Raw genomic sequence first — 24,939 nt, 5'->3', positions numbered from 1 at the left:
AGAGCGGTTCACGATGTAATGGCCTTGATGTTTTAACGTGCATACAATTCCTAGCAAAATATTGATACTGCGGCTATACTGTATACCAAATTAGGACTCCAGAGCGGCCAAGAACATTGCAAGACTCGAAGCAACAGGTTGGCGGCTGTCCTCGCACCTGACTAACTTTATATATACTTATTCAGGCCATTGATCATTGTGTCCTCATTAATTATTTAACTGTTTTTATCCGTTTAGTGCATTGCTGTATTCCTTTCGTTTAGATTTTCTGATGCTCGCATTTCAGTCGTGTTTTTGGTCTTTGCCCCATCACTGACGTTTCTAGGTGTCTTCAAATTGTTTAGCTCGTCTTTTTTGTTTTTCTCTTTGTTGGTTTGCTTGCGCTGGATAAGTGGGCATGCAGTATGTGTTTTTGAGTTTGCCTGAACCATGTAATAATATTTATTTTCATGCATTTGTTGTTTCTTTGTAATATGGTTGTCTAGGAGCCCCAGCAGGTTACTTTCTTGCGCCTATTCGTCGTAGCTGATTAGTAGCGATTCCTAGACGGTGATGGAGCACTGAATGTTTCGCAGATGATATATTCACGGACGCATTTTTCGCTTAGCATTTCTGATGCAGCTGTGACAGGAATGCAGGAATGCTCGAAAAATAAGCACTTTTTTATCTTGACACCGCTCGTGCATTTCTCTGTTCCTTTCTGTGTCCTCGTCTCCTTTTGCGGAGTAGTCTGTTCAACTGCGAACCAATGATCCCAAAGCAAAGTAGTATGCCTGTGCCTTAAGTATATCGTTACTGACGAGTCGTGTTATGCTGCTGCGTCTTCTCCCTGTCTGCATGCCCGTTATGATTTCGTTGTTTCCTCCCTACCTTGTTTGAATAAAATCCTGGTCCTTTAATCTGTAAGAACGTATCGCTTATTGACTTCCATAAAAACAGGAAAATTTCAGTGCAAAATGAAGACGCGAGGTCGGGGTAAGGATATAAATCCTACTCCTCTACCCGAGATTAGACATTAGCTGTGGAGACAATAGAATCGTGTAAGATGCAAGGACGGAGCGTCTGGTTATTTTTAGGGGCTAAATATAAATGCCCGTGAAGTTATAGAGAAGAACAGGGCTAAAAAATAGGAGAAAAAAAACCCAAGCCCTTTGTAAAGCGGAATACGCTGCAACTGGCGAACAGGGCAAAAAACATTTCCAAACGCTACCGGTTTCTCAGCCCGCACTGCTAAGGCATGAAAGTTGAAGACTCATAAAGTGGACGCTTCGGAAAGTTCGTTAGACATTATCGGTACAGCGCAAAGACCTGTACGTGAAAATCGGACACAGACAGGGCGCTGCTTTTGTCATCTTCTCACGTCCACGTCTTTGCGCCGTTTCGATAATTGAAAACTGATATCATTGGCGATACGAACTTGGACATGTCAGCGGACTACAGTGCTAATAATGCACATAATGTTGCTGGTGCGGGAATCAACCAAGCGATGAATGAAATTTCTCATTTGGAGGCATGTTGCAAAAGTATACAGGGCGAAGTTTCGGCTCATGCTAACGATTCGGATGCAGCGCTTGTGCTTACGAATAAGCCTGATTTGAAATTCATGCCTCTGGACATGTGCAGCATCCCTTGTTGGTTACTATGTACTTTTTTAATGTAAAGATCGCATTTCAGGACTTCTTACGACCTTCATGTTTGCTAAGCTCCGATGAGAGCTTTGTGGCTGTGCTCAGACGTCGAATCAAAGACGACGTCGTTAGCTGGCGAACCTAAGATGCCTTTAATGCATACAGCGCCTAATATATGGAGCAATGACGTCATCTTCTAGTCATCTTAAATGAACCTATATTCCATGCATGTGCTCACGCAGGGGGGAGTATGAGTGACCTTACTGCACACTTTCTAAATGATCAGTGCACGAGTTTTTATTTTTTAAAGAACATAATGTTGGCGGAACAAGGCAATATAAAACAAAGGTCTACGTCTATTTGAGCATGTAATCGGTAAAATTTTGCAAGAATAGATGAGTGACAAAAAAATGTGGTGCGAACGGTTTTTGCGCAAGTTTAAATCCTTCTGAGCGACAGCAGTAAATATTTGTCTTGGTTGAATTCTGTAACTTTCTGGTTTGCGCGCCCTAATCGGCATCGACGTTTACGCATTGGATCCTGAATTAGGCTGAGAGCATTACATTTCATCCCGATAAAAGAAAAAAATACTTGAAACCTGAGAAACATGAAGATACAAGCGAAAATAAATGTGAGTAAAGAGTACACCATAAACGTTTTAACAGGAAATCGAGCTGGATTGCCTGCGCACTGATTAAAATTTTCCGGGTGAGGATGAAATGGGTATAAATTAAATGAAGTTGATTTCTGCGGTAGCACACTGAACAGGCCTTTGAGACGTAAACAGCTCCGGTATTTAGTAAGACAAGGGTGACTTTTGGGACGCATGGCTCGCTATAAGCAGCGGGAATAAACTGCTACGCTGAGTAAAGTGCCAGGTAAAAGAAATTATTCCTTGAAACGAGAATAAGGAAGAAGGGCCTGCACGGAGTCACAGAAGTGTAGAGCTAACATTTCCGACTCGGCTGACCGAGGCGCTGACATCAACTGAAGAGTACGCTGAAGACTAGAACGAGGTAGAAAAACCATAGTCGGGCGATTTCGAGTTCGGGGCAGTGAGAAAGACAGTCGTTATGATAACATCGGCCACATAAGTAGGTTTACCCGGGAGAGAACAAAAAAAAACTGTAATGCAAGCCTTTTACAATTTTTTTGGTTGCTCAAAACCGTGTCGTCCTTATGGACTACCAAAATTTAAAAAAAAAAATGCAAAGCCTACAAGTGTAGTCGCTTGCGCTAACCATATCGTCCTTAAAAGCTCTCTCAACAATGCCATAGGCAGTCTGGATTCTTTTTTTGAATCTAAGCGAACTGTGAACGTTCGACGGGCTTTTTACTGCTCACGCGAAGTACAGAATTCTCAAAGGTGCAGTCAGCTGCATGATAGCGGTTCCTGTCAATGGCACTTTATTGGCAAGTAGTTCTTACGATACGGCACGCAGGAGGGATGTCCCGGACACATTTGAGGCTTAATGTACGGATCGTGAAAAATTGAGCAACATATAGTCTGCAATTCTCCACTTAAGCTAAACCGGAACTTTCAAAACTTGAAATCAAGACCCATAAAGCAATGTGCCAAGTGGCCTCTTCAAGCAAAGTTGAAATCCGAGCATTGATTTCACGAAATTTAGCTACTATTGATCTGTAATAATCCAATGTTCGGACGACTGATGGTCACTGAGGTGACTGATGGTCACTGAGGTGGCTGATGTCTCAGTATTTCTTGAAGTTATAAGAGCTATGTATGAGTCACCACTTAATAGATAATTGGTATAAAAAACTACAGGCACACGCTAGGCACATGCTTGGCTCATGCTCCGAAATGACCGCAGCTTGTGAACCCATCGTAGTCTCTCTGCCCGGTGAAGCGTATGTGGTATGGTTGATTCCGTGAATCAGAAGCGGCAGATCTTTGTTCCCAATAGAAATGTTTGGTTTTAAGGCGCTTTGCAAACCCGGTGTCATACATTCGAGCTACCTATTCTAGAATTCCGGAGGAGCTAGTGTAGAACTGTACTCTTCCCTCCGAGCAAAAGAATCGAAAGGAAGTTTTCGCAATTCATATGTTTCGAAAGTCGCCTCGCCTTAAGTAGACCCGCCATTAATACCAAAGTAACGTTATCACGTGTGCGTCATTCTTGAGAAGGCGAAATGTCAGCATGAATGTTATTCATTTCTGACATTTCTGGCGTTGATGGCTCGGTGCACATTTGCTAGTCAGGTAAACACTTTTCGTGCGAAAATATCTTTGTTGCGAATGATAGCATGCAAAATGGTCAGTGGAATAAAAAGAGCTGTAAACAAGCTATGTTATGGCTGCATGAAGTACGAATTCCAACGAAGATTTTCGCACATTTCTGATATTATATTTCTTATGTGGCGGAAGGTACGCGTAATATCCTGTTTAATACCCTGATATTCTACTCACGGATCAAATTCTAAAATGTGGTTTCACTGTAGCCAAGAAAAAGTGCAAGCATTTAACAAAGACAAAAATAAATAATCTGGATTGGCTTTTCACTGCGCAGTTGGTACCTTTTTAGGCGAAGTAACTGAAAGAAAAATACCCGAGCTAGGTGTCTGAGGCATTTGAGACACCCAACCAATGCTCTGATAACTTACTTGCTTTATGCAATCTACGAACTGGACAACAACAACAAAAAAAAAAAACTCCAGCACTCCCTTTTGCGGGGACCGTCGAGATGCACTGTTATGTGGAGCTGCACCGTAAGCTAGCGGCAGGCGACATATGTGGCGTGCAGAGGTAATGGCTCGCGTGTGAGCATGTGTGTGCACGCCACGCAGTGCACGGCCGCGCACAGAGTGCGCCAGCTGCTGCGACGCAGAGCAAGCGCAGCCGTCATCCCCGCATTAAGAAACACATGCACCCCGGCGTTTTCAAAGCGATGGAACCATTCATTTGGGCAGGCTGCCGGCTTGTGTTAGCGTTCGCGGCTGTCGTGAGAGGAAGCGAAGCAAGTTAAGATTTGCCCGAGTGGACTACAGGGCATCCGGTGGACTAGGAGCCGCACCTTGGTGATAACAAGACAATAGATTGATACGAATCTTCCTCAGACACACGGCGCCTTTGTCGTGTGATGCCACGCGTCTGATGTCTGGACTTAGCCGCCGCGGTGGCTCAGTGTAATAAAGAAAAGAAAAAAGCCGCGGTGGCTCAGTGGCTATGGTGCTCGGCTGCTGGCCCGAAAGACGCGGGTTCGATCCCGGCCGCGGCGGCTGAATTTCTTTGGAGGAGAAATTCGAGGCCCGTGTACTGTGCGATGTCAGTGCACGTTGAAGAACCCCAGGTGGTCGAAATTTCCGGAGCCCTCCACTACGGCGTCTCTCATAGCCTTAGTCGCTTTGGGACGTTAAACCCCATAAACCTAAACCATGTCCGGACTTGCCGTGCCGGCGAGTCATTTTTTTTTCTTCCAGCTTGGTGCCTCTGCTCGAGGCTTCCACTGCAACATCGACATATAGTGCTGCGCGCTTGCTCAGCGCGCACGCTGAGAGGACAGCCTGGGAGGCTGAGGTAAAGGCCGTGTGATGCCAGGCAGCAGACAAAGTTTGTTTTTATTAGGTGCGCATAGACAAAAACTGTACAAGAAAAATAAAAGCTTGAAAAAGTATGCTGTAGTGTCGTCAGCGGTGACAAATTCGTGTTGTTGTTGTTCTTGTTAGTGGCTATTTATTGGTAATAAAAAAATAAAAATGGAAGGTACAGATGTCGCTAGCCGCGGCATCTGCCATCGAAACCTGAAGCACCTGATCTGCGGCTAGCGGGAATAAAAGGACATGAAGAGGACAGGGAGAAGGAAAGAAAGGAGGGAAAAGGATGGGGTTAGGGCGGCAGTACACACTATGTACACTATTTTTGATTTACGTCACTCTTATATTAAGTTTTCGCAACTCTACGTTTTGTTTAAAAATTAAGAGTTCAGAATAAGCTATTAAGGCTGCATTTTGCACAACAAAAATTCGAGTTTTGTTCGCGGCGAAACACTAAACCAGTGTAGACAACTTTTTTGACAGGTGCCCGCAGAATTTGTCAGAACGAGGAGACCGCGAGAAAGCTTAACTTTCGCGTTGCCTTGAGGAGCGGCCTGGCGCGTAGAGGTATTCACCGCGCAGGTCGCGCGAAGTAATGAGCATCGAGCTTACTTTTCAATTCGTGGCTGCATGCTTCGACTCCCTGGAAATGCTCCTTCATGGTATACGTGCTTCGCAAACTCCTCCCCCCAGCTGTACATAACATGGAAGTGTGCAGCGCAGATGGGACGTGTGTATGCGTGCGCAGTTGCGCCTCTACCGAACTCCGTTTCTTTTCCGTTCTGTTGCTAGACAGCCGGTGTCAGCACAGGTGCATTGGTACGTTGCCGATTTGAAGGAGACCATGATCTCCTTGAAATCGGCAATGCGCCAATGCTTTTCAGCTTTAAATCGCGTACCGCACTAAGTGCGGTGTATACCAAATGGGTGGACTGCTGCTTTTTGAGGGGTTGACAAAAATGGAAGAGTCGTTCGCCTAGTATTAGACGAGTTTCAACGTAAGCCGCATGTATCAGAGGGATGTGAAAGAGAATATGACAAGGGATTGCGTTCGGGGTCCAGCTTCGAGTTTAACTGTAACAGTGACAGTTAATCAATAGATCACATCACCCGTGGGTCACGCGACACATGGGTCTTGCGACCTTATATTTGATGACTTCATTTCATGCAGGTAATGAATACGCGACCTTTAAGCGTGAATAGGAAGGGGGGGGGGGACAGTCTGGCTGAACAACTGGCGCTGTAGAACGTTTTGGTACATTTTCTAACAGCTGCAAGCGACGACCAAGGCTGTCAGTTTCAGGAACAGCCTGACGTGGCATAAATAGCCATGTTTCGAGCAGTATAACGCCTTTAACTTTCTGTACACCGTGTGACTAATAGTTAGCAGAGATGGAAGGCGATACCAGGCGTCTGCAGATCATAGGCCGAATTCTCGAAGCTGTACACACGTGTAAGATGACTCGTTACTGGCTCACGCCTTGTCGATGGTAGTCATGGTAGTCCAGCGTAAGATAGAAGGGCGCCTGCTAGTAGCCAATGGGTGACTGACAATGACGAAGCCAATACTCGTCAGCCAAGGTGTGTGTAAAAACGCCGTCAAAGCAAAAACATTCAAGACACACGTGCCTTGCACTATTCAGTTCGCTCCCAGATGTCGACGCATCCCTATCTACAGAGACAACTAATGCTGCACGAAAAGACCCCAAACAAAGCACATGAAATTTTCGCAAATTCACGCTACAAACACAAAACAGCCGCGTCAGTACTCGTAACACGAAATGGAACGGCGAGATCGCGCAAGCACTGCAGCCTCCTATACAGCCTGGTTTGCTACACAATGAACGAACATTCGGGTTCCCTATACATCTCTAGTGAGATACTGAAAGTCAGCTGGGCAGAATGCGAAGTATTTTAAAGACATAATGATTATAAAAGGTTCGCATATCATCGTTGCCTACTATTTATGCCTCGCTGTCGATATGGCTGCCTGCATAACAGCCCAGTAGCAAGGAAGTTGCTCATTCGCAAGTTAAGGGTTAGGATGTTATTGGGATGTTTTCGCGGAGCTGTAGGAATTACCTCGTGTTCATGAGAAAAAAAAAAGTAGATGAAGCATAGAAGCTCTCTTTATAAGCATCTTGCCAGACTCTATTTGTAGTAGCCCGCAGAGCTGTGTAGCAGCCTCGATAAGTAAGAAAATACGTCATTAAACCACTGTTCCCTGCTCGAAGCAACGAGTGGGTGACTTTTGCAGCGACGTAAACCATTTCTCATGCCCTAACGTGTACGATTACGGCTGTGGTCCATTCGCACGTCCGCCAAATAAACGATTCTTATCTGACACTAGTAGTTCTTACAGTTGGTGTTTTATTCGTTCACTTTATAGCAGGTTTGCGCTTATCTAGGCGGAAGCGTACAGAGTCGATCACACTTCTCTAGAGCGCTGGAACGGTGCTGTTCGGGGGGAGTGAAGAGAAATTATGAAGCAGGCATTGACTTTCATTCATAATGCTTGCGCTGGAGAGCAGCTGAATAGACACGTGAACGCACAGGCACCAGTGCCTTACCGCTAGCAAAGCAGCTGCGAAAAGATGTCCGTTCATTTGCTCTGCAGCCCGCCGTCCGAGCACTCTAGACAAGTGTGATCGACTCTGTACATTCGCTGTACCCAAAACCTAGTGCCAGGTGGCTCTGAGACGGCGAGATGACGACCCAGTTAGCGTTTGTTAGCAAAAATATGATTACATTAGCATTTTTTTCAGCACTAGACTGTCTGAAAAACCACTTGAAATCGTATTGACAAAGGGATCTAACAGGCAGGCACACTTATCAGCAACGCACGTATTGCTACGGGTGCTGGGAGGACGACAAAGTGTCTAGAATGACGACGACACTGTTGTGCGCGCTTGTGTTCTATATTCCTGTCCCGGGCCATCGATCCTCTGTCTAGTAGACTACCCTTACAAAAATTACTTTAGACAGTCTATAGACTGTCCATAGTCTATAGACTATCCATATAGACTGTCCATAGACTTCTGTCTAAAAAGTCTATAGACTCTCTATAGACAAATCTTATTGTCTAGTCTAGAGCCAATACAAATGCTATAGACAGTCTATAGGGCATCCATAGATTTATAGCCGTACACTTTTAGTAGACTTTCGTTCGTCAGTAGACAGTCTATTGACTACGAAGAGACGAAAGGGAATGTCTATAGGAAGGCAATACATTCTATAAGAATCTTTAAAACAGCGCAAAAGACAGGGACACAGATAGAAAAGACACACACAGCGCTGACCTTGATCTGTCTTCTTCTGGAACCTTGCTGGAAACCTGTCTCACCAGCGACAGGAGCTCAGGTGCTGTCTTCTTCGGTTGAACAGCAAACTTTGGGCCGAGGCTAAGCACCTCGGTGACGTCCTTGGGAAGCTCCAGGTTTTCCGGGTTGTGTACCTGCCCACTTGGGGCCTGATGCTGTGTGTGTCTTTTCTATCTGTGTCCCTGTCTTTTGCGCTGTTTTAAAGAATCATGGTTCACCATCTAGCCTGCACGTCTACCCTTGTAAGATTCTATAAGCAGTCTATAGACAGTCTACAGACCATTTCTATAAGGTCAGTAGACTGCGAGGTATACATACCTCTATTGCATATAGTCATTAAGTAACATTTAGTTGAGGTGCAGGGTCACCACGCAACAATAGTCATCACGTAACAATATCGTGCAAATACTGAGGCCGGGGCGGGATAGTAAAAAGGCTGTTTTCTTACATCTTTTTCTTTTCGCCCTAGCCATGAGCTTACGTACCGCGACGCCGCGGCTGTCGGACACTCGGCTCGGCGAATTCTGGCATGGCAGTGGAGTTAGAATCGAAAGAGAAGAAGTTCGTTGCACTATATGGTCGAACCCTTATAGCACTGTTACTGCTCATCGACTCACAAACAGAAAAACATTTACGAAGACGACTTAAGAGTCAAACTTGGCACGTTATGCCATAGTCCTTATAGTCCACGCTGGTTACATTTCGGACATGGAACACATTTTAGCGCACTGTGTCAAAGCACAATGCACAGAACCGCATGTACTACCCAGAGAGCATCCAGTCTTCCCATAGGCCAGCAGGGCTGCAAGTGAACTCGAAACCCGCAATGGCGCCTAACAATGCTGCCACTGTCTGACCACAGGACTAAAAGTGCAGTACAAATATTTGACACAGCAGAAGCCAATAAATTTCGGAAGCGTTACATGTTTCTAGCGAAGCACATAGTTCAGATCTTCTTCAAACGGGCGCACGTCGCCAAGCTCGAAACATTGCCTAGAAGCTCATTGCCTGTACGATGGCACACACTAAGACAACCAGTCATGGCTCAAGAAAACCAGGTATGACAATAACTTCAAACGCCCTCTAGGATGTAAGCTAAGGCCGGTGTGCTTCGCATATTCCTGTTTACTTTTTAAAACACACCGCTGCTAACTCCTCTCGCAGCAATCGACGGTATCTAACTGCACCGCCGCAAGCTTCATCGCATCGTATGAGAATGTATGGTACTGCTCTAAGTACTCCCTCTTATTCGTAGTTTGTGCGATGATTTTGACTTTACAAACTGACACGTGCACGTTTTCGGACATCTAAAGGGGTTGCCTTTTCATATTGCCCGTCGACTGCATTGTGCACCTGATCACAGCGGCTGATGTGGCACTTCGAGGGTTCTTACGAAGTCTCTTCGATTTACTACTTACATCGTCGAATTTTCCTCGCACGAAATTTTCCCACTCTAGTTGTTTTGTAATCGCAGCTCCTGATTTTAGAGTGACCACTTTTGCAAGCAGGAGACATTTAACGTCAAGGGCGCATTGCGTGGTCCTGTTGTCGTCACCATGCTCCAACAAAGTACCAATCTCCATGGTTCATGTTTTACTGTTCATGGCTATAGTAGAGGTTCTTGGGGCCTGGCGCTCAAGTCACTTTAACCATCCATTGTAATAGCTGAAACGGGCTCAATTAATTGTGCATTAGGAGAAGGAAAAGCCGGCCATTATCCACGTCCATGAAGTGAATTGGATAGTATTGCAATTCTGATAACTACAGAAATTGAAATGCAAACTTTCGTTCCATCTAATTAACGGAGAAGCAAACACAACCAGATCATGTGAACTGTGTGTCTACAAGGCCAAGAGTGTCAGTCAGTGAGTTATGGAAGTCGGTCGTTCAGGGCAGTTTTCATTCCACCAATTAAGCACTTTCTAGATCACGTTTTCACTTGCTGTGGACTCATCTTGCGTATGTCTAGCTTCGTCTTGCCTGTATCTAAACATTAAAGATTCTCTATTGTCTATGATTCCTTCGTTTCTCAGAAGCCGGGTGGCATTACGCTGTATTCTGGCATATTAAACACGGTTATTGTGCCGGCTAGAGCAACGGTAAATCTTGTGAGAACCTTAAAACTTTGCAGGTAGCATTCCTTTCTCAAACTTGCTTAGCGGTGTAATGCGAGATATTGCGAGATTAGAAGGCGCCGGCCACTTCTCATTGCTTTGCTTCTATTTAAAAAGATACAGTAGCTCTACCACCACAATTTTCACCAAATCTCCAGTTTATCTCTCCCAAGTCAAATGCACTAACACTGCCACTAAGATCGTCAGGCCGCTAAGGCGGCTGTGAGCAAGTCAAGAGCGGAAACGCTGGAAACGCCGGAAATGCACTGAGCTAGCACCGTAAACACGCCACTCAGGCACCACACTGAGAGCGGAGACCCTGAGAACATCTCAGCACTCAAAACGCAGGATGCGCACATGATGAACAGACATGCAGGAAATGGAGACCAAACAGCAAACTATCATTGAACTATGCCAAGGCCAGCAGCTGTCTTGGATGGCAGATTTTTCAAGAAGAAGGAATAACGCGCGTGCAGCATGGCTCCTCTAACATGGATGTGAGCCAAGCACCCGAGATTTTGTGCAAAGACAGTGGCCTTCTTTCTAACCCTTTTCACTTCTGTAGGAGGTCCTTACGACGAGAAGCCTGCTTTAGACACGCAAACGAAGGAAAAAAAAAGTGTCATCTGCTTAATTCTCAGGTGAGTGCATTTTTCTCTTTGATCTTTTTATTTTCAGCGGAAAACCCTTTTGTAAGCCATGCCGAGACGTAGACTACATATTAGTATTTTAACTGAGAAGCTGGTTTTAACCTTCACTATGAATTGATTTTCTGAAAAAAAAAGAAAAAAGTTACAGAAATGAGAGCCTTGAATGCCGTTGCATTTTGTTGCGAAGTTTGCAATAATGCTCCCTACCTTGGCGCCTGTATTCTGTTCCAAGTTCGCGCTTAAATTGATCTGTACATACTTTAAAACAGGGTGGTAGCGGATGCTACTGGAATCAGTGTTTTTTTGTATTTTGTTCTACTTTTTTAACATTATTCTTAACCTTGACAAGTACTGCTTTGGAATTCATCCTCCTTTCAAATACAAATTTTCAATTGCTTTCGGGTTATAATGAATTTGTCTTCTGCGATCCGCATTTTGTCGTCGCTTTCATACATTTTAAGCACGAATCGTGCATCCGTATTTAACTGACGTCTACCGTGGATACACTCAGGTTACCTTCGTTTTGCGTGGGTCTTAGTCGGCTGTGGTGCGCCATCTGTTGAGATCAGAACGCAATACAAATGTTTCCCTTTCCCGAAACCACCACGTCACAGAAAAAGGGTAGACGGTACTCGTACATTCAGGAGCAGCAGCACCACATGCGTATCTTTATCCGATTGCAGAAGACAAACTTTGTCGAAACATTCTGTAGATTGCTCCCACGCAGTCAGGAACAACAGTGTTCTTCTGGAGCGAATCCCCTTTTTACTTAATAAATCGGCCACTAATCTCGGCTAGAGATATAATGACGAGGCATCAAGCTCTGGAGTTTGCCGACACAGAACATTTACACATTTATCACTGTTTCTGGCAAGGGGAACGCAGGTGTGTACAGGCTCATGCGGGAAAAAGTGCGCATTTTGGTCTAACCCTCACCAGATCGCTCAGAAAAGCGCATCATCGAGTGCTTACTGAAGACAGGCACTCCAGTGAAAAAATGAATGGAACAAGGCGCACTTTGTTCCTTCCATTTAATCACCGCTGCTTCGGTCTTCTTTCAAAACCTCAGCACAGTTTTACACCCAGTGCAGCGTTTCTCGTCATATCTTACCGTTGCGACTGGCTGGTGACTAGACGGCAGCAATATCCTCGTCAACGGATCTGTCTTGAGATTAATCCATGGCACGTGTCTCATACCGCAGCGCCATCCGCGCTCGTGACGCGGCCGGCGAGCAGGGACTCGCGAGCGCACATGCCCAGCGCCCGGGAGGCACCGAGGAGCAAGACTGCCGCGAGAGCCCCTTGGACAAGGAGCGCGCCGGGCCCCTTGCAAGCGAAGCCACGTGTGCGGAGCCGTGGAACGACTCAGCCAGCGGTTCGCCGGGCGACGTGCCTGAGCAGCGGTGCATCCTCTGGACATGGCTTTACGGTTGCCCAGCGCCGCATCGGAGCTTGTCAGCGGCGGCGCGGGCAAGAGGCGGCGGATGAACAGCGTTCGCCTCGATTAATGGTGCGGACAGCGGAACCAACCTTGGGCCGGCTGACGGCTTCCCGCGGGTTTCTGCCCCACCGAAGACGTGCCACGGCTGCTTGCTTCGGTGCCGACCGCAGCTTCCCTTGGTCTCGATCGGCTGCCGCCGCCGCCAAGGCGCCCACTCGAGACGGGCACGCTCGCCGAGCGCGCGCTCTAGGCTGGGTGCACGCGCTCAGGCGCCGTGTCTATCCGGAGACGGCGCTTACCGCGAGCAGTGACTGCGCCGAGTAGCCACAAATGAGAGACAGGTGATGAGCGGGGATGCGGGTGGTATCAACTTCGTCCCGACTTGCAGAAAACAAGAATAATGGGACGGATGAAGAAAGACGAAGTGGTGACTCGACAGGATGTTTCTTACAAAATATGAGAAAAGCTGAAAAGCTCTGCTCTATGTGTGGTCTGCCAGTGAAGCGAAATTTCACGCTACTTAGCGATCAATGAGCTTGAGAAAATAGGCGGCTGCTGGTGGCAAGTGCTGAAGACTGCTATGGGAACTTGATAGGACTTCGTGTAGTCGATCTCATCCTTAACATGACGTCGACTTTGCGGCTAGGTGCGAGGTGATGACGATGATAATTATTATTATTACTATTTTTTTGCCGCAAGGGCGCCTGTGGCCAAGCGCCATGGCACAAGTTGTTTTCGTTCACCCGATATGAGGTCAGAGGGTCAGAGGACCATTTCCCAAGCATTTCACCCCAATGATGCCGAGTATCGGGATACCCGTTGTATCACCAATGGGTGCCCGGCGCCACTGGGGAAGTAACCCTGCACATCCCACATGCGAGGCGGGTGTTCAAGCCACTAGGCCCCGCTAGGTGCGAGTTTTTGGTGACCTAGGCTTCCGCGTCTCCTTCTGTAAGGTCTTACGACTTTGGCCATATCTTATTCGGCGAATGTTAGGTTAACATGTAAAATTTTGGTCTCTTAATCGGAAATTAACACTGACTCCGCCGCGGCGGCTCAGGGTTTTACGGCGCTCGGCTGCTGGCCCGAAAGACGTGGGTTCGATCCCGGCCACAGCGGTCGAATTTCGATGAAGGCGAAATTCTAGAAGCCCGTGTGCGGTGCGATGTCAGTGCACGTTAAAGAACCCCAGGTGGTCGAAATTTCCGGAGCCCTTCACTACGGCGTCCCTCATAGCCTGAGTTGCTTCGGGACGTTAAACCCGACTAAACCAAACCAACCAAATTAACACTGCGAATGGCTTTTGAGTACGAGAATTTTCTCATTGCAGTAGCTTCTTTGGTTGCCTTGTAGGTGTCTATCATTCAAACCGCGTGCGTAGATGAACTGCAAGCATATCTAACACTGCTGGAAAGTCTTAGACGTGTGAACAAGCTTATAACCCGTCACAAACTCTGTTACATGAAGAATGAAGGGCACGATGGCAGAAAACTCAGAATAGAAGTCTTTTAGACTGCACTAGCATATTTAAAGCAAGCAGGCAGATAGACTTGCTGTGGAGACCACGCTCCCGGTTTGCTTTATATAACGCCTTTGATGAAAGTGAATAATTTTTTTAATATGACTTAGTGGCTGACTTGGCCCCTATTGTTTCTTGTTTTATTGTTTTATTTCTTGGCGACATATTGTTGCCTAAGACCCCTAACAGTTCTTTAAATGTAACCTCGCTTTCACTTAACAAGATACCGGTGTTAAGCAGTAAAATTTAAAATTCAGTCTTTAGCTGTTCTTTTTTCATCCACAGTGGCTAGAGGGACGCCTGTAGCCTTGTGCGGAGCCCGACGCTCTCCAACAAATCGTTAAGACGCTATAGCCCCTCGCGTCCGTCCTCACTCCCACCCTCACGCCCTCACTGGCGTTAGCAGACCGTCGTTGTGACATACCTTGGTATGCCACGGAGCGCTTGGTGCCCATGTTAGAGGTGAGTGTGCAAGCGACAGCAGGGTCCTGAACGTAAGCGACGGCAGCGACAATATACGCAGAAGCGGACACACTGCAGGAAACAATAAAATAGCGTAAACGTACCCCGCAGGAAGCCATCGCGTCGTGATTTAGCGACTCAAAGGCATTACTGCAGCGGAATAGGCAATGCGAAATTAATTTTACACACGTGCACATTTACTTCATTTACTTCATTTACTTCAGTAGTAGTCATGCTGCACAATTATACTGCGCCAATGATGATGTTGACGACGGAGTTAGCCCTGGCGAAAGTCGTTCATAAAGGTACCGCCATGAAGTGAGGCGATCTAGGTCTTAAAAACCACGAGGCTGTTTACGAGGTTAAATAAATTATTCTTTCCACATGTTGCTCGCACATAATCCGCTACGACCACATTTGTGCACGCCTTTGGTGTGACCGGCGAGTTGTAGCTGTCCAACGCGAACGATAACATCGGTGTATGAGCTGCGGTGAGCCCTTTCTCTATATGCCTAGGCGCCAAGGTGGCTCGGCGGTTGTAGCGCTTGGCTTCTGACCCGGAAGACGCGGGTTCGATCCCGGCCGAATTTCGATGGAGGCGAAATGTTAGAGGTCTGTGTACTGTGCTATGTCAGTGCTCGTTAAAGAACCCCAGGTGGTCGAAATTATACGGAGCCCTGCACTACGGCGTCCCTCATAGCTGGAGTCTCTTTGGCACGCTAAAACCAAACCAAACCAAACTAAACGAAACCAAACTTTCTTAATGTCTAATGGTCCACAAGTAAAGCGAGGAAATCTGGTACATGCAGTTGACCAAGCCAGCCTGTGTTCCACCAATGTCAGAATTTCATTTTCATCGCGCTTGGTTTTTTGGCTCAGGAAGTGCTACTGAATGGTGTATGGCTGCCGAATAAGGATTCGATGATTATAATCGTATTTCTTTGCTGCTTCTTGCATGCAAACCGCCGGTAGTTGTACATCCCATGCGATGCCGTTCTCGACGCTGAACCACCTGTGCTGCGAATGATGTCAGAAAAAAAAATAATAAGAAACGGGAAGAAAGGAATCTTGCAGTTATCTAAGCTCTGATCAATGTTATTCGGTGAGAGAAAACCCTGAGGGCTACGCAAGCGTTTTTAAAACTTCATCGTAACTAAAGAATCATAGCGCAGGAACAACAAGACGACGACGACGAGACATGACAAGCGCTTCGGCGCTCAAGGAAAGATCTCGAGCTTGATTTCTTGGCTTAGCACGTGGCTTGGCTGTTTGTCTGCAACTTTTACGTGTTTTTTTTTGTTATTTTTCTCTTCCGCTGATTCAGAAGGGTATATGTTCCTTTCCGCAATAAACGCTATGTTGAAAGTTAGCTCTTGTCCTGTCTCGTCGTCGCCGTCGTCTTCTTTTTGTTCCTGCGCTGCGTTTCTTTAGTTACGATATATACCAACACGCCCATGCCTATTCACTTCTAAAACATCATGTCCTTGGTGCACTGCAGCGAAGCCGAAGCGTGCTTGTTTGCATGAAGGTTTGCGAAATCTTTTAGCAAAATATACTTGCCCCAAAACAATGCGTATGTGCAACGCTAGCCGATATTCCTGAACTCGGGCGCAATGCTCAGTGCAGCAGTCGGCGACTGAGAAGCACTTTGCAAAAGTTTCTTCGACGAGTGGGAGCTCATGCAAGACCAATTTCTGACGTCACTTCCGCCATCTGGTAAGCCTACCCAAGAAAAGTCTCCGGCCGACCTGCAGCCAAGCGCGGCTTCGAGTGCTTCCTCGTGGCTCGCAATTAGAAACAGCTGCTGCGCCCTTTTGCCGGGCCGGCTCACAGAGATGAAGGGGCAGCTAATCAGATGTCTCGGCTTTAAGGTTCGGGGAGGAAGAAAATATGGAGCTCCTACGAGCCTAAGGAGCGCTGTGCACATTAAGCTCCGCTTTCATGCATCGTCCGGGCTTCTTATATGCTTTCGTGTCGGTCCAGCTTCAAATGAGACGCGGCTGACGCTTTATTCGGAACGCGAGTCTAAATCTGCCGGCCTAGCCCCGCTCCGCGCTGCTGCACGTGACAGGGAACAACGGACTTTACGTGCGCTTGTAATGGAGGCTGTTGGAGACTAGCCGGTGGTCCTGCGGAAAACATTGGACCCGGCAAATGCGCCCGGCAGCGTGGCTCCCTAAATTAAAAAAAAAAAAAAGATAGTGCTATGGCAGGGATAAATTTCGAGACCAGGAAATATTTCTCAGTGCTAGAAGTAATAATAGCACTTAATTCTCGCTGCCATAGTTTCATATTATGTCGCGCCAGCGACAGAAATTTGCTGTAGGTACCTTGAGTGCAGCCATGGAATAGATAATCCCACTCGCTTCAGGCGTCCGCATGTAAACTGCAGCGCTTTGCATCGACGTTTTTAGAACATTTGATCACTCTAGTTTTAAAGCAGAGAAATCAGCGTGGCGAATTTTTTAAACACAGCGAATGAAGTGAGCGTAATGTGTCGTGAGCAAAAACTCTGCTTTCACCGTCCGCCCAGTGAGAATGTTATGCAGTTGCGCCAAGTCGTGATCTATCTCTCTCGATAAGGTGCCCTATGCGCTCGTGTGGGGCAGGCCAGCCTGGGAGTGGGAGCGCACATGCGGGGGAAGGAGGTATCTTCTTGCCGGAGAAGGACGATAACTCTCGAAACTCTTCTTTTTGTTTTCCCGCTTCCATTGAAATAGACGAGCGGGGCAGAAAAAAAGTACCCGCACAGGGCACTCTACGTTAGATAAAGTGTGGGATTTTGTTGTGAAATATAATTGCGGTACAAGATAAGGCGACCGCCGTGCACGCGATCGTAAAGTTTTTGATTAGCACTGCAAGAATCGACGCTTAAAAAAAAAAAAAAGAACTGCATTGGGGCTTTTCACACGCTAGCCCTTATTTCAGCCCACGTGAATTCAGTATTTTGGAAAGACAAAAAAAAAATCTATAGTTTTTCGGCTTTCCTTGCGCAAAGAAGTGACAATATAGCTCTACTGCTGCTCCCACCTCCTTCGCTAGGGCAGTGCCTAGTCCTTGGACGAAGTAGAACAGTCTCGATAGGGCCGCATGGTCTTAGATGGCCATTTTCCAGAAATCCCGCTGTCCAGCTCAAAAGGTGTAAGTCTACTTGAATCTCATTCTCGCCGCGCAGCAGATGAACGTGGAAACCCGTTATGGCATTACATTAAATGAACCGTGAGGAGAATTCCATCCGATTTTTGTTCTTAGCAAAATTTGATTCTGTGGTTCTTTCAGGGTATGCTGATGTTTTCCCGGCAATAGAAGACTCATTTATTGTCAGAAAAATTTCACGCTACTCGATTCAAGCTTATTACGTCGGCATAAAAAATGACTCCGTGATCACTGGTGAAATAAGCGGTGGTGTGGCCTAGCCTATGAAATCCGCGTCAAGATTGTGTCGACGCATAGAGATAAGTTGCGAAATCGGCCGGCGATGGCGACACTTGTATTACACATTTTTTGGCCATTTATAGCTTATAAAAGCTTTGTTTCAAGTTAAAGTAGCATCTTTGTCGTTAGAATACAGTAATTTATCGACACAGGCTAACTTCAACTTGTCCTCAATGTCCTTTAAGAATAACACAATTTTAATTACAAAACACAGGGAAAGCTGCGCATACAGTTACACCTGCAAAAACGCTAACCTTAGTCTAAAGAAACTCTCATACTTATAGCCCCGCTCCGGTGTTAATTCCATTTCGAGTATCACTATCAGTATCATTTCTTCGGCCCATGAAAAGGCGCAATATCTTGAAATCGCTTATGGCTTTCAAGAAATAGCTTCTATTTAGAGCAAGTCCAAAGTTGGCAAAAATGTGGGAATCAGTAATTTCTTGAATTTTTTAGGTTGAAATAAAAAAAAACGACGTTGACTTTCTTTTTTTAATTTTGTGAATAAGCATCATATAATTTGTATCCATAGTCAGCACAAGCTAAAAGATGCATAAGCAGAAGCTGCGTTTGCACACTGGTCATGACAGTAAAATATTGAATATATTATTATTTCCTTTATTATATCAGAATACTGCAGTGCAGTACGTTTTTGCAGTTCTGCATTTCTTTATTTTTTATATTGGCGCTGTAAACTGGTGAGACAAAATTTTGATCATTGTTCTGGCTATTTCGGACTCAAAAACTCCCAAAATTACGAGTTCTCATATCTTTGATATACATAGAATATTCTGCAAAAAGAAACTCTGCTTACAGAACCAGAATTTCTTGCTTGAACGCCAGAAGAACACGATCAGAAATGGGGAAAAAGTTCGTGCTCAAGGTAACAGCCTGAAGGGTTTTCCGGAAAGCTAAAATATTGCTAACGCTAGAAGGTTGGCATCCTTTCCCTCTGCTCGGCGGACCCTCCCCCGCGGGACCCAGAGATCCTCAAGACCTGGGAGGACTGGGAGTCCCTGCTGCGCTCGGAGGACCCGGCCGTGCAGACCATCGCCACCGGCCGTGCTGCCAGTGTTATGGACCTTCGGAACATAAACACTTGAGTGCAGTGGGGTCGTGCAGGGACCCTGGGGCGTGCCCCGAATTCCTCTTCAAATAAAGTTTTTTCTCTCTCTCTCTCTGAATCAATATTTTCTGTTAGTTTTTAATCATGGTTTCGAAGATATCACACATATATGATCTAATAGAAGAGATGACTTAATTACAAGTCATTAAATAAAAAGGTGCAGCCGCCGCTGACGCTTTTCGCGATGGCTGTGCGATTAGTAGAGGGGCCAGCTTTGGCTTCTTTTATTACCGTTCCATTTTTAACCGAACAAAAAATATAAAGAAAGGAGGAAGAAGACAAATGGATGAAAGGTGGCGCTGGAAGAATGGAGACATATTAAAGTCTTTCAGGTACGTTTAAACGACTTAATTTCTGTTTGAAACTCCGCAAGCAGCGCAGTAATTAAATTTCCAACGGTAAAGGACTTTTAATACCTAAAGAGCTTGAAATTGGTGCTTAAAGTTTTTGTTGTCGGGTTTAATATTTACTTATAATAAAGAACTCACTGGCAACAATATGGTGGTCGCAGTTAATGGGCTTGCCGGGCATTGGAGCTGGTCGGCATTTTTACCTGGTGCTGAGGCTTCCTTGGTCATGATGGAAGAGGCGTGGGCATTGCACTGGGCCCACGCTGACGCCTGCCACTGCTTCAATCGAGGCAGATGAGGCATGTAATTTTTGGTAGTGGGGGCTGCGTTCGCGCGGCCCCCTACCTTACTGAAATGCAAAAATCAGAATTGAATAAGCTTTCACAGCGCAGCTGCCCGTTCCTGCGTTTCGCACCATTTAAGCTGCGAAAACAATGGAGCTGCGGGAGCTTGGAAAGGAGAAAGTAAAATCTCCGCTTCTCCCGTAACCGAGAGTAGGTAAGCATGAAATGTTTACGGGCATAACACATTGATAAGCATGGCGTTGTCGGCAGGGGCTTTCCGCAAGACGCTTCCTACCTCTCCTTTAACCAGTCTCCATTGCTCGGCTTAAGGATGCAGAAGCGTACGCGGACACGACGAGACGCAGGCCTGACAAGAATGTATATGCAGCGCGTTCGAAACTGTCTAAAGTGCGTAGAGGCGAAAGCGTTTTCCGCACCACTTTGCCTATGTGACACTGGTGACGTCACCACTGAATTACGTCACACATAATTGATGACGAAGTAATGACAAATTACTAATTAGTGACTAGTTACTGATTAATGACTAAATACTAATTATGTGCTAATTAATGACGCTTAAGCTTCGCCTTTAGGAGTGGAACGCGACAGCGTGTTGTAGCGCTTCCAGGCAGTCCACGGAACGCCACCACCCGTTCAGCGCGATGCCTTGCCCTTTGAATTCAAGGCTTTTTGAGGAAAGGAAATGGCGCAGTAATCCGCCTTTTTCACGACGCGACTGCACATGCGCCCATCCCCTGGCGGCGATGTCGCGAAACATACTGGAAGTGTAAACAAACCGGCTTCCTACGCGGCGGGGTGCTTTGCTGCAGCCTTCGGGCGCTCAGCACGACGCATTTGGCGATGCTTACGACATGTGTTGCATACGGCTGCAATGCCCAATATGTAAAGGGAAGCAAAGTCGAATTTTTTCGCTCTCCGAACGCTTCCCGGGGGTGCCTTCGACGCGAAGCGTGGATAGAAGCTGTTCGCCGGCTCGACGATCGTGGCCGCCCTTGGGCACCGTCAAGAACGTCAAAACTGAGCGGGAATCACTTTGTGACAGGTACGGACGTGGTACCGCGGTTAAATGCGTCTGCAGTCTATCAAGAAATCTTTTATTCGTGGGCAGGAAGGCCTCGGCACCGCGGCACCCAGACTCCGGTCGCTGATCTCAAGATCGCGGTTTCGATGCACACCACGACAGCCGCATTTCAGTGGGGGCGAAATACAAAAGCACTAGTGTGCTGTGTATGTAAATGCACGTGAAATAAGTCCAAGTCGCATATATTAATACGGAGCCCTCCACTGAAGCGTTCCACACAGCTCATATGTGTCAGACGTTCAAATCCACGTATAATACCATGTCATGCGCTCATCGCTGGCAACTGTTTTTCAAGAAACAAGCAAAGGCGCACTGCGGCGGTAGCCTCACACGCTTCCAGTTCGTCACCAAAAATGGCGTTAGGTTTGTATCCCGGTAGGGCAAAAAGTGAATCGGATATATTTAAGTTATCTCCAAAAGTTTTGCAGCACGCAGATCCGTACGGACCCCTACGGACGGGCGGATGGTGGAACGGAAGAAAAAATAGAGGACACTCGAGGCAAAAATGTGGGTATTTCATCTGTTCCTACATTAAAACACTGCAAACTGGAATCGCACACCAGCAAGCACATACGAGTTTGCACATTCAATATCGCGACTGTATGCGGATAGGCCTCCATGCAACTAAGCTGCGGCACGTTTTGATAAAGTTAAACAGCACTACCACCAATAAATTGGAAATGATGGGGGTATTCCATTGAACATTACGTTCCGAATGTAGCCTTCATCTTTGAAGCGGCGTCCCTTGCTTAGCTGGCGATCGCATCGCATGCCGGATGATCGGAGATACTGAAGAATTTGCTCTTCAGTGGGCACAGCAGCCTGCCTCGGACTTCGCACCCGGCCATCAGTCAGCCGTAGAAATTCTCCAGATACCAGGTGCTGCCCAGGACACGCCATCGTCGACGGATTCCAACAAAACGTGCCCCGCAGTGGCACTCAGTCCGGCCGGGTTGGGCGCGCAGTACCCTTCCAGTGAGCTTCCAGCGTTGTACGCGAGGTGGCAGCACAGGAAAATGAAAAAGGCCGATTCTCTGTCATCTCGGTGGACACCCGAACCGCACCGTTCAGGAAGGGAGGAACGCCACCACCCGTTCGACGCGAAGCTACCGGCGCTTGTACTCGTATGCCGGTCCTGTAGGAGGGCTTAGAGAGTCTCGTTAAATCTCGTACGGTGCCCGGATGCTCTCGTTTCAGCTCCCGGATGTGTGGAATTCAGTGCCCGGATGTTGGCTCTCGGTCTCGGCGTGACGTCACCACACTGCCGACAACGGGAGCTAAAAGCATTTCATGCTTAAAAAAAATATTAAAAATGTTAAAATCCTAAATCTACCGTATCGCTCCCTTAGGACTCGTGATTTCTTTGGTACAAAACTATACCATTCGTTCCGGAACACACAATGATTCTTTTGTGTGGGCACGTTGTGCTTTCGCTTATAAAAATACAACCTTGAAAGAAAGAAAAAATTCCCCGAGTTTCCGGGCACTCTTGATGGGAGGTAGCACAGCAATGCTTGTGCCGCACCCTGCTCCTGTAAGTGCCCCTTTTTCCAGGCCCACCCTGACCGCACCATCACAGGTGGCTCATTCTCGAAAGTACTTCTCTCGCCTCCCATCCAATCTTTGAGCAGCAGGTGTGCACGTAGTGGTTTTCTTTCTGGCACGCAATGGCAGGTGAGCCTGTCATTTTTCAGGTAATGCTGTTTGCGCCGAAAACTGCTGTGAAAAACCTTTCTTCACAAATGCTCGCATAACGGTAAAAGAATCACGGGCCTCGCCGCCAAGTCCACAGCCGCCAACCCAAACTCAGCCAATCAATAGTACCGAGTGATTAAACTATAGACTAATGCTGCACTAATACTGAGGCAGCAGGATATATATAAACTCCAAAAAATGCTGGTCGAGAGCAAACAGGTCGTTAAGTGTTGTTCTCGATACACAGCAGCTGTCATATTATACTCCCTTAGCATGCGTTGCAATGCCTCTTCATTACAGCTGACTTTTTAATGCTAATCTGACATTTGGATTTCTGAAATCTTTAATATGCTAGGTGCACCAGGTCTGCCTCGCTGCATTTCTTTGCGTCAAGTGCTTATTCTGACTTCGTTAGGAAGAGTGCGGCAGCACATTTGCACTGGCAATATTTTCCTACATACGTTCCCCAGACTTCTTCGCTCCTAACGTTGCATTCGTGATGGCTTTGTTTTACACTTTCGATCACCAGCTTTTTGCACTTTGCTTAACCTTTTCCTCAGCAATTCGCTGTAATTCATCCCGTGCACTTCTGAGCACAACATCCACTGAAAATCGGGTGTTTCTATGGTATTGTCCGTTTTTTTTTTTTTTTTTTTTTTTCCAATTTAGCGCTGCAAGTAGTTGTGCAGGCAGGCACGAAATAACAAGAGAAAGATTGTGTCTGCCTGCCTATACTCCGTTTCATACATAGCTGTCAACGCTGCCAAAGGTACGAAAGTAGTCCGCTGCAAAAAACAAGCAAAATGTATCCGTCCGCCTCGCGTCGTTGCTGAGTGGTACGAAGCGCGCGCCTGTGTGTTCATTTTACAAAGGGCCTTTGGTTCGACTCCCGGCTTGGCTGTTTTTTTTTCATTTCTTTTTTATTTTTCTTATAATTATCATTAGGTAGAAAGTCGAAACTGTCAAACTCTAATGCCTACTTTGAAAAACACTGCGCTATTTACTTGCGCTGCTTACTTGTTTCGAAGGGAAAAAGCAGTGTAGTGTATTGGCGACGGACGTGATTGCGAAGTGCTGTTCTCGGGCGTTCAGTGACTCTTTTGCATGCGGCATACAATGAATCATTAATTGTGTGGTGATAGAATTCAGTGCGGCGTCGATTATTCCGAGCAGCCTCGGCTAGCGGCAACTCGGCATTGATCGACGTACTCAGCGGCTTTAAAGTGAGCGGCGTCTGATTCGGGAAGTCTCCACTTTTGAGCTGTTGTCACAAGGAAAATTCTTTGAAGTGCTTCCGTTCGTAGTAATGTTTTATATTAGATGTCGGATTCGGTGTGTTATGGGTGTGAGCTAGTGCGGTGAGATGGGGATTGTTGAAAGCTGTGTATTTGGGCCGTGAGCAGAGATTCCGCTGCGCAGGTCATCGAACGCAACAAGTGGTGTCGTATATTAGCGCACTTGCCGCTGCAGTTGACATTGTTATTGTGAGAAGCCGACGACGAGGTTCCGTGGTTCCTGAATAGGGCGCACAAAGAGGTTGACGAAGCTCGCTGCTCGTTCTCCACACAGTAGCTCGTCATCGTCCTCTCGCGGTAACAATATAAAGGAGTAAAAATTCGGGCTTCTTACACACCAATGAGATGTAAGCGCAGCGTGAGTGAACGTTGGGGCTGGCATTTAATTGTTGACATCCGCTCTCATGTTTTCAATCTTTGTAAATATCATCTTTCTAACTAAACTTGTCCATTTGCTCGATCGTAATCTACTATCGTTGTTTTTCACTACTACCACAACTCACAAAAGCGTAGAAACTGGCGCTGTAGGTTATGGAATGGTATATATAACATTTGCTACGCGTATCATGTGAGTGGCCTACAGCGGTTGTACGGTCGGTGATTTTTTCAGAAAAGAGAACAACGCACCAGGTCTCGGAGGAAGGAAATGCTTCAGGTGAACCACTCAAGCAGACGACATGACCGGCCGGCCTGCGTGCATAGAGTTTCTTACTATTACCTAGAGGGAAAGCTGACAAGCCGTCTATGGGAGTTTGCATGGAGACCCCACGTGACCACCTCAGCCACCATGGGCGCTCAAAGCATCATGGGGCGGTGAGCTACTTGTTGCGGAACTGTAACTTTTGGCCAAAAAATAATAAAAAAATAAAGCTGTTTGATAACTACAAACGTTCTGACATTCAATATCTTGTCTAATGATTGCAACAAACGAGCAGAAAAGCATTTAAGTGCAAAGTTTGCCTAAAA

General features: G+C 46.5%; 1 long non-coding RNA gene and 1 pseudogene across 2 annotated transcripts in view; one reads left to right on the top strand and one right to left on the bottom strand.

The window, feature by feature from the left end:
• The window catches only part of LOC149352181 (uncharacterized), a 55,503-nt gene extending 42,933 nt beyond the window's left edge, over window positions 1-12,570 (bottom strand). For both annotated transcript variants that reach the window (XR_016289522.1, XR_016289523.1), the window contains exon 1: window positions 12,376-12,570. This is a non-coding gene — a long non-coding RNA (uncharacterized LOC149352181). The remainder of the gene's footprint in view (window positions 1-12,375) is intronic.
• A 7,222-nt stretch (window positions 12,571-19,792) lies between these two features.
• Window positions 19,793-19,940, top strand: LOC149352180 (U1 spliceosomal RNA; annotated as a pseudogene).
• The last annotated feature ends 4,999 nt before the right edge of the window (window positions 19,941-24,939 follow it).

Source organism: Amblyomma mixtum, chromosome 3, assembly GCF_055824585.1.
Source record: "Amblyomma mixtum isolate Tamu chromosome 3, ASM5582458v1, whole genome shotgun sequence".
NCBI lineage: Eukaryota > Metazoa > Arthropoda > Arachnida > Ixodida > Ixodidae > Amblyomma > Amblyomma mixtum.
The sequence above is the reverse complement of the archived record's forward strand: the minus strand, read 5'-3'. Positions and strand labels throughout refer to the sequence as shown.